Genomic DNA, 9,431 nt, shown 5'->3' on the forward strand with positions numbered 1-9,431 from the left:
GAAGAAGTCTACTATAGAATGAGTTTATGCATGAGTCCCCCCTCAACTGTTTTGTGCTTATTTTATGCATCTTTTCAAATTCCTTTAACAGTGGCTTCTCAGTGTAAGTGAGTCACAACTGCTTATCAGAACTTATGATGTTGTTAAAGTATTCTCCAGTAATCATAGAGCGTGAAAAGTCACCAAGAAAATTTTTGCATTTTTAATGCATATTACTTAATACCAGCAATGCACTTGGGTCTTCCTTTCCACATTTTTACTCTAGATCTCAAAGCAGTACCTGACATTTAATACTTTTCTTCACTTTTTCTTTTGATAAGTGAGGCTTATCAGGACTTAGTACATTCATAAGATTTTCCAACATCAGAACTTAACATATAAGAAGCACTATTCTAGTTTTTGACATAGTAATAAGATACACAAAGTAAACCTAACCAATCTCAATATCAGAATTTGCTTGTGATAAAAGATTTCCACATAAACAATAAATTCATACATGGGCTCATCAGTATGTTAGAGACTACTAGGTCAGCATTTAGCACAGTTATCCTCATTTAATTGAATAGTCACAGAAATATTCATATCACTATCAGAGTTTAGATATTCACATCAGATAACAATCAGCACTTAGAAAATTTCAATTAAAGCACAGAATACACAAATATAGTAATATCTGTAAATACTGATTATAAAATCTGATGTATCAGAACATAAACTAAGCAGATTTAAAGAAAGAACCTGAAACCATTCCAAGTTCATTTACCAATCTAGTAAAGTAGCTTCACACAGTGGTTTTGTGAAGATATCTGCTCATTATTGATCTGTTGGAACAAAATGCAATTCCACTGTACCTTCATCCACATGTTCCCTTATGAAGTGGTACCTAATGTTGATGTGCTTTGTCATTGAGTGCTGAACTGGATTACCTGTCATAGCAATAGCACTTTCATTTTCACAGTAAATAGGGATTTTAGAATATGTCAACCCATAATCCAGTAATTGATTCTTCATCCAAAGAATCTCTGCACAACAGTTTCCTGCAGTAATGTATTATGCTTCTGCAGTTGATATGGAAATTGACTTATGTTTCTTGCTAAACCAAGAAACCAATCTGCCTCTTAGAAATTGGTAGCTTCCACTTGTGCTTTTCCTGTCAATTTTGCACCCTACAAAATCTGCATCTGAGTAACCTATTAGCTTAAAGTCTGATTCCCTAGGATACCACAATCCTAGACCAGCTGTACCCTTAAGGTACTTGAAAATTCTTTTCACAGCTGTTAAGTGAGGTTCTCTTGGATCTGCTTAAAATCTTACACAAAGACAGATATCATACATGATATCAGGTCCACTTGCAATTAGATAAAGTAATGAGCCAATCATACCTCTATAATCAGTAATATCTACTGATATATCAGTATCCTTATCCAATTTTATTGCAGTGGCCATGGGAGTGCATGCACTTGAACAGTCTTCCATTCCAAATTTCTTCAACAAATTCCTGGTGTACTTGGATTGAAAAATAAAGTTCCTTCTTCATTCTACTTGATTTGAAGGCCCAGAAAATAGCTGAGTTCTCCCATCATACTCATTTGATATCTTGACTGCATTAACTTAACAAACTTCTTACAAAGTCTGTCATTTGTAGAACCAAAAATGATATCATCAATATATATCTGTACCACAAATAAGTCCTTTCCATGGTTGAGATAAAACAATGTTTTGTCAATAGTCCCTCTGTTAAATCCACTTTCTAGAAGAAACTGAGATAAGGTCTCATAGCATACTCTTGGAGCTTGCTTAAGGCCATAAAGTGCTTTATCAAGTCTGTAGACATGATTAGGAAATTTTGAATCTACAAAACCTGGAGGTTGTTCAACATATACTTTTTCTTCCAATTTTCCATTAAGAAAAGCACTTTTTTCATCCATTTGAAAGACTATAAACTTTTTGTGAGCAACATAAGCCAAAAATATCCTCATGGCTTCCAATCTAGCAACTGGTGCAAATGTTTCATCATAATCAATTCCCTCCTGTTGAGAATATCCTTTTGCAACCAGCCTTGCTTTATTCCTTGTAATTATGCCATCACTGTCAGTTTTATTTCTGAACACCCATTTTATACCAACAACTGATCTATTATTTGGTCTTGGCACTAGGGTCCAGACTTTATTTTTTTCAAATTCATTTAACTCTTCCTGCATTGATTGCACCCAATAAGCATCTTGAAGAGCTTCTCGACTTTCTTTGGTTCAATTTGAGAAAGAAAAGAGTGATAGAAACATTCATTTGATGTTGTTGTTCTAGTTCTTATACCTGCTTCAGGATCTCCAATAATCAAGTCAGGTGTATGTGCTTTGGTCCACTTCCTTGCAGATGGAAGATTATCTCTAGAACTGGATGCTCCCCCATGATCCATGTTATCTCCATCAACATTTTCTACTATAATAGAAGGTAGAAGGTACCTTGAAAGATGTTGAAGCCATGAACATAAATGTCACTCTTAAGCATTAGCTCCTCCAACCTTATATGTTTGAGTGAGGAAAATACATGAAATAAAAGCAACAATTAATCATGAAAAAGAATTGTTAACGCTCAAAGTATCTCACCACACATAAAAATGTAGTATTGTCAATTGCATCCACCATAAAAAGGAACCTCATAATGTTTCTGTTTAAGCCTCTCAGGAACGCCGAGTTCTCAATTTCCTTCTTGTGTACATCCCTTTTGATATATGAGCATGTCAGCAAAAATATCTCATGTTTATATATTGAAATGTGAAAATAAAATTATAGAAACTTGTAGATTTGCATGTGATTAATGCATAAATATAAGTAGGAGATGCATCACTATTTGTATGTAATTTTTATATCATTTTAATCGTATACCCCAAAGTTATTCTATAGCAGAAATTATTTATTTTATACCTTAATATAATTAATAAAATTATTCATTTTATTTGGCGGTGTACGTTTATTAGCTGTTAAATTTACTAAATTGGTAATATTATGGTTGACAAGGTTGCTACACATTTGATTTAAATCCACTAGTATCTCTCTTTGATTTAAATCTTTTGGCAGTTTTATATAGGTTTCATGTTTGAAAATCAGTACAAATTGCTTGCTAGAGCAAGAGACAAAGTACAAGAGGTCAACCATGTAGTTTAATAGCTATGATCACAAGTCCATGGAGTGTTGACGTGCAAATTTATTATACTTTAATTCAACCTTTTTGTTTATTTACATGTTTTAATGATGTGAAAAAATTTCAGAAATATCTTTCTTGTCTAGAAGTTTGGTGGAAGTATGTATTCCTAGAAGAGAATGGATGAATGTGTAAATGATGCCATTAGAAAGTCAGGTGATTCTTGTTAACAGGTCCTGGCCTGTGATATTATTTTTTTCACATATATATATGTATTTAATATTCCGTCTGACCAAAATATGTTAATCCAAACAAACTTAATGTAAATCATATTCTTATCTTTCAAAAATGGTGTATATGGTATTTATTAAATCCTATCTGTCATTATTTGATAATATTGTAACTTGATGCATATAATTGCCAAAGGATATTAGTAACTAACATTTTCTAGACATATGCATAAACCCTAGCATAACTATCATTCTACAAAAAAGCAACCTTTCTGTTAACAATTTGTCATTTTATACATTGTTGTTCCTTAATGCAGGGGATTCTCACTAATAAGACTAGGTGCTTAAGGTGTCAGACAGTAACGGCAAGGGACGAAACTTTCCTAAATTAGAGCTTTGATATAGAACAAAACAGTTATATCACAAGTTGCTTGAAAAAATTTAGTTCTACCGAGACTCTCAATGCCGAAGATATATTCTTTTGTGACAAGTGCTGCATGTATCTGATCTTTTCTTTGCCTTTAAATTTTTGCGACTACTTTAGGGAATATTTCTATTTACGCATCTCTACAACTGCAGTTTGAAGAAGCACAGAAGATGATGAAGATAAATAAAACACCTCAAATCCTGATTGACAGTGGTATTCTTTTTATCGAACAAGGCCCAACTTCTTACTCGGATGAATTATTTTTACAATTATATTTATATTCTTTTATCGTTTTTAATTTTAAATTAAGGTGTTTCACTTTTTTAAGAATGTAATATATTTGGTGTGCTTGGTTTGGAACTATATATCAAGCTATGTACTTTGACAGTGGTGTATTTTGGTAAATATTGTTTGTGTTTGGTATTATTTGGTAATGAAATGAAAATTATATATAATTTTGGGATATGCAACTGTATAAAAAGTGCAAACTCGTTGGGGCCTATGTATGGCCCCCACAATATTATACTGATAGCCTAAACCCTGTTGCAATACTCGTCAAGTCCTATTGCAACCGTGGTTGGTGTTGCAATAGAATGTTTCTATAACAAATATGCAGGGGTTGCAACAGGGTGTGCCGAGGTTGCAATAAAGTTCTTTCCCAACGGTTAAAATGGCAACCCCGAAAAAGCGTTATAATAGCGTTTTTTGCACCTGTAGCAACAGGTTTTGAACTTTAGTAACAATTTTTTGGGGTTGCAGAATCCAATCTATGATGTAGTGAAGACTCTGAAACTGAGTCCCACAAAGAATTAGTAATCATACTTGAGAATACGAAGAACTACAGCCCAATGTATGGTACTAGAAAAAGTGACAAATTGACTAACTGTGCGAACAACATGTTAAATATCCGGATAAGTGACAAAGAGATAAACTAGGCTACCAACAATCATACCATATAAAGTAGAATGTGTTAAGGAAAGACCATCAGATGGAGAAATTAAGCATTCATCTCTAAATGAGTTTCGAAAATATTGTTATCATTAAGACGACACAGTCAAATAAATTAACAATGTACTTAGACTGACACAAAAGATACCCCTTTTGTGAACTAGAAACCTCAGTTCCCAAAAAGTACCGGAGCAAATCCAAATCTTTTGTAAAAAATAATGACCCAACTCATTTTTTAATGACTCAATACCATCACAATCATCTCTAGTAATTATATCATTAACATATAAGGAAAATAGGATATGACCAACACTTGTAGATCATAAAAATAGAGCAGAATCATGATTACTATAATGAAAACCAATTGGATGAAGTACAGAAAACTACTCAAACCAAGAACGAGATAAATAACGAATACCATAAATAGATTAACGAAGTCTACGGACATAAACTGATTGAGGCAGAAGAGCGGTATGAGGTGTCACGTAAATTCCTCGTGAAGATCACCATACAAGAATGCATTCTTAACATTCATCTAAAATATTTTACAGTTGCGAGAGAAGCCACTGTAATCAAAGTACGAACAACCGTCATTTTTGTAACAAGCACAAAAGTCTCTTCATACGACTTCTTCAATTAAAAGTGAATAGGGCTTTATATGGTCAACAAGTAAACAATAATAAAGGAAAATATTCTAATAAGAAAATTATTATAATAATGATATGATCCAATAATAACGATATTATATATGTTAACAATATCATTCCTCATGTTTTAAATTCGTTATGTACTGATAATTACTTTAAAATGATAAAATAATTGAACTCAACTACCATCTTGAAATAATTATCATTTCTATTAGTGTTTAGGCGTAATAACTATTTGAGTGAAGAGAAGAAGGTTTTGTGACATAGGTAGGTTTTGTGACAACTAATTATCTAATATAGTATGAATTTGTGAATTTTTTTGAGTTTAAGTTCCTTTATACCCCAATATTATCATTACTTAATTCTTATGGTGTAGCCTTATGGTGGAGTGATCCTATATTAAAACTTCACGAGGAAATGCTTGGAAATATCAAATAGTGAGTTGTTATTACAAGTGTGTTATTTATTACATATGCAAATTAATTATTTTGATATCTATCCAAACTTTTATATAAAATCTTGGTGATTCGATGATTTGGTGATTTCATGTGCAAAATAATTAATTTGATATTCATCCTAATATTTAAAACAAGTATATATGCGAAGGCAAAAATGTTTTATATTTTCTTGCCTAGTGTACTATTTTTTTGGGAAGTACAATTCAGTGTATTTAAGCTTTTATTCCATATTCTCATATTAAAAGTATTAGCCCGCACTACTAGAAAAACGTCAATAGACATCGGCTAAAAACCGATGTCTATGAATGCAAAAATCCGATGTCTTCGTGGGTGATGTTAAAGACCCCCCATTTAACATCGGTTTTAAACTGATGTTAAATGCAGCATATAACATCAGTTCTTTGTTTAAAACCGATTTATATATCTTGATATTAAATTTCTCATGCATATCTAATCTTCATATATCATCAGAATATGATATTTTTATCAACTTAAATATATATGAGCTAAGCAAAATCTTTCAATTTAACCAATAAACTGATGTTACTCGTACCAGTAACAACAGTTTTCATAAAAAACCGATGTTAACAATACCTTTGACATCGGTTCTTAATTGGTAACCGATGTCTATTTGTAACAAACTGATGTCTATAATACTTAATAACATCAGTTTTTTGTTTTAAGATTTTTGTTGTTGTAGTATTTAACATCAATTTTTACTGATGTTAATGGTCCACTAGAACTGATGTATTAAGCTTTGACAGACATCATTTTCCATTGTAATGATATTTGTACCTGTTTTATTAATGAATATTTAAAAACTATACATTCCAAAAACCAATGAACTACCAAAACCAATTGCTGCATAATACCAGTTATCTATAAATCTAACAATAAATATTCAAACATCTGGTACAACAGATTCATCTAATCCAAATATCAAGTATTACACATATCCATCCATTCATATATTCTACTACTGTCTATACAAAGAATTTGACTTGGTACCGACAATAGCATGTAAAATATCATTTGAGGAATGCCCTCGTTCTTCTGCATCTTCCCAGTCCTTAATAAAGCTCATGTAGCCTCTGGTCCCGTATGATAACAATAAGCATATGTACCTTTGAGCGTTTTCTTGAATAAATGTCTTCCTGTAATGCAAGATGACGCTATTGTATCGATATCGGACCTCATCCTCTACAGAAGAATCCTGTTATCCCATTCTATCTATCTGCGAGTGATACGCGCAAGGTAAATGCATGAACTTGTGATTTATTAATGATCTAAAAGTTCAAGAGACTTCCAAATATTGTAATGTAACATTTCACACATCATAAACATTTAAATTCATATCCAAATATAATGCATGTACTTTATAAATATCCTCAATTACCGACTGGAATATAGTAAAAATTTCATATTTTATATTCAGAATCTTACATGCTATTCTGTCACAATTGATTAAATATATTCACGAGTGTGCATTCTTGTGAGTCTAATTTAAATATAGCACTTAAGACTACATCATACTTAAAGTAAATATTAGATAACGATGCCCTAAAATCAGCATGATCAATATCAAAATAAGTATGACAATGCTTCTAGGTCACATGTTGAACTACAAACTGGAGTACTTAAACTTAATATATGTGTTCATAAACATATAATTGTGAATGCTATTGCGAAACCAGAAAGAAGAGGACTACCTCCTTGACTATTTGCTGTAAAATTCTTATTATTTCAGTGAAGTCAGGTTTGTAAGTAATATGTTGTGTCCTATAATCCAGAGATGACAAAAACTAGATACTAGAATTCAATGCTGGAAATTAAAAAGATCTAAATATATACTGCAATTCGTTTTAGCTAAAATAAAAGCAGAATCACGGTGAAGTGCTGAACAACACTAGTCGAATTATTAAAAAACCCAATTGGTATTGTCTAATATGGAACCTGAACCATGTTAATTTGTAAACTCGATACTGATTTTTTTTCTGAATTAAAAGTACCCGAAATTGATTTGGTATAAAACTGCCTCTGAGTATTTCGTTAAGTTTGGGCATTTTCTGGTGGGTACTCCATCTTTTGATGATGTTATGGTTCTTTTGTACAAATTGCAAAGCTTTTAAAAGGCTATTGCAAAGCTTACCAAATTCCAGTCAGACTAGCTTAAGCAAGAGGTAGTTTAGGTCGTACAAATACAGAATAGAATAAAGTTTCATGGTTTAGATAGTACAAATTAATAAACTATAGTCATCAAGTAATTAAAATCAATGTTTCAATGTTTTGCTTTACCTTCTTTGTGACCTCAACAAGATGATCGTCTAGTTGAGAAGTAGTGCTTGCAAAAAGTCTAGGCCCTTGAACCGCACAATCAAGATTAATATAAGCTACAGCCTTGGAGTCTAAAGTTGCAAGGTTTTGCTCGATCCATTACGTGGACCCTATCTGGAAGTTCAAGGAAAATACCATGTGAATGAGACATGAGGAATTTGATGACAAACAGATAAAACAGAGATAAGCCAGGGACTTGAGGGCTCAAAATCTAGGAATTAGCTGCAATGATTATCCTTCACCTCTCTTTAAATAGCAAACAGATGCAGAAAAAGGTTACATTGTAGCCTATTAATTTGGATGGAAAAAATTTAGTACCGTAAAGTTTAGATGTTTTGCTCCCTGCAAACAATATCCCACTCGGTATGTAGTCTTACTGCAGGAGAAGACATTATTCTGGCCACTGAGTCAATTAATAAATTATTCAATCAACTATTTAATGGCATTTGCATTGCACATAACATCCATATCACATTAATATTCCAAGCCTGTGAAACTGAGAAATTTAAATTAAACAATGTTTCCAAAGAAACATTATGCGGTAGACTAGAACAACGATTCAGAATCTTAATTTTGATTTTTGTCATGATTAATACGAAGCAATTAAACCAATCCTGAAAATACTAAATCATTAGAACTACATAAGCATAACCTACTAGTGTTAATAACAGTACACTATACTTACTAGTGTTATATACAAGCGTGTGCGTGTGACGAGAACATGACAATATCCCAATACCAACAATACACATGATCAATCATAAAAAGAACATTACATATATAACCAGATACGAAGAATGCAAGATAAAAAATCGGCAATATAAAATCTTACCAAATCTTTGATTTCTTAGAAGAACTAGCCTCCTTATCGCCACCCTTCCTCTTCCCACTCCTCTTAAAAGAAACCATAACCGACTTGTCAACCTCCATCCTACACTTCTACGAATCCTTAACATACTTCTCGACATACTTCTTCGCCGCACTCTCCCCTCCTTTAGCTTGCTTCTTCCCTTCCTTCACCTGCTTCTTAATAAACTCCTCTGCCACTTTCTCCAACCTCCTTCAAGTATCAAAAGTAAGAAAGAACAAATTAAAAAAATTACGATTTCTGATTAAAAATCCACTATGTGAAACTAAATAAAACTAAATTGGTTTTACATATAAATGCAAGATTGCCCACTAACCAATTCAAGCTTTGTAGCTTCGAACAAATCGAATTGAGTTTCTAACTAATCCACTCGAACAA

The sequence above is a fragment of the Apium graveolens genome, chromosome 11, assembly GCF_009905375.1.
Source record: "Apium graveolens cultivar Ventura chromosome 11, ASM990537v1, whole genome shotgun sequence".
Classification (NCBI taxonomy): Eukaryota; Viridiplantae; Streptophyta; class Magnoliopsida; order Apiales; family Apiaceae; genus Apium; species Apium graveolens.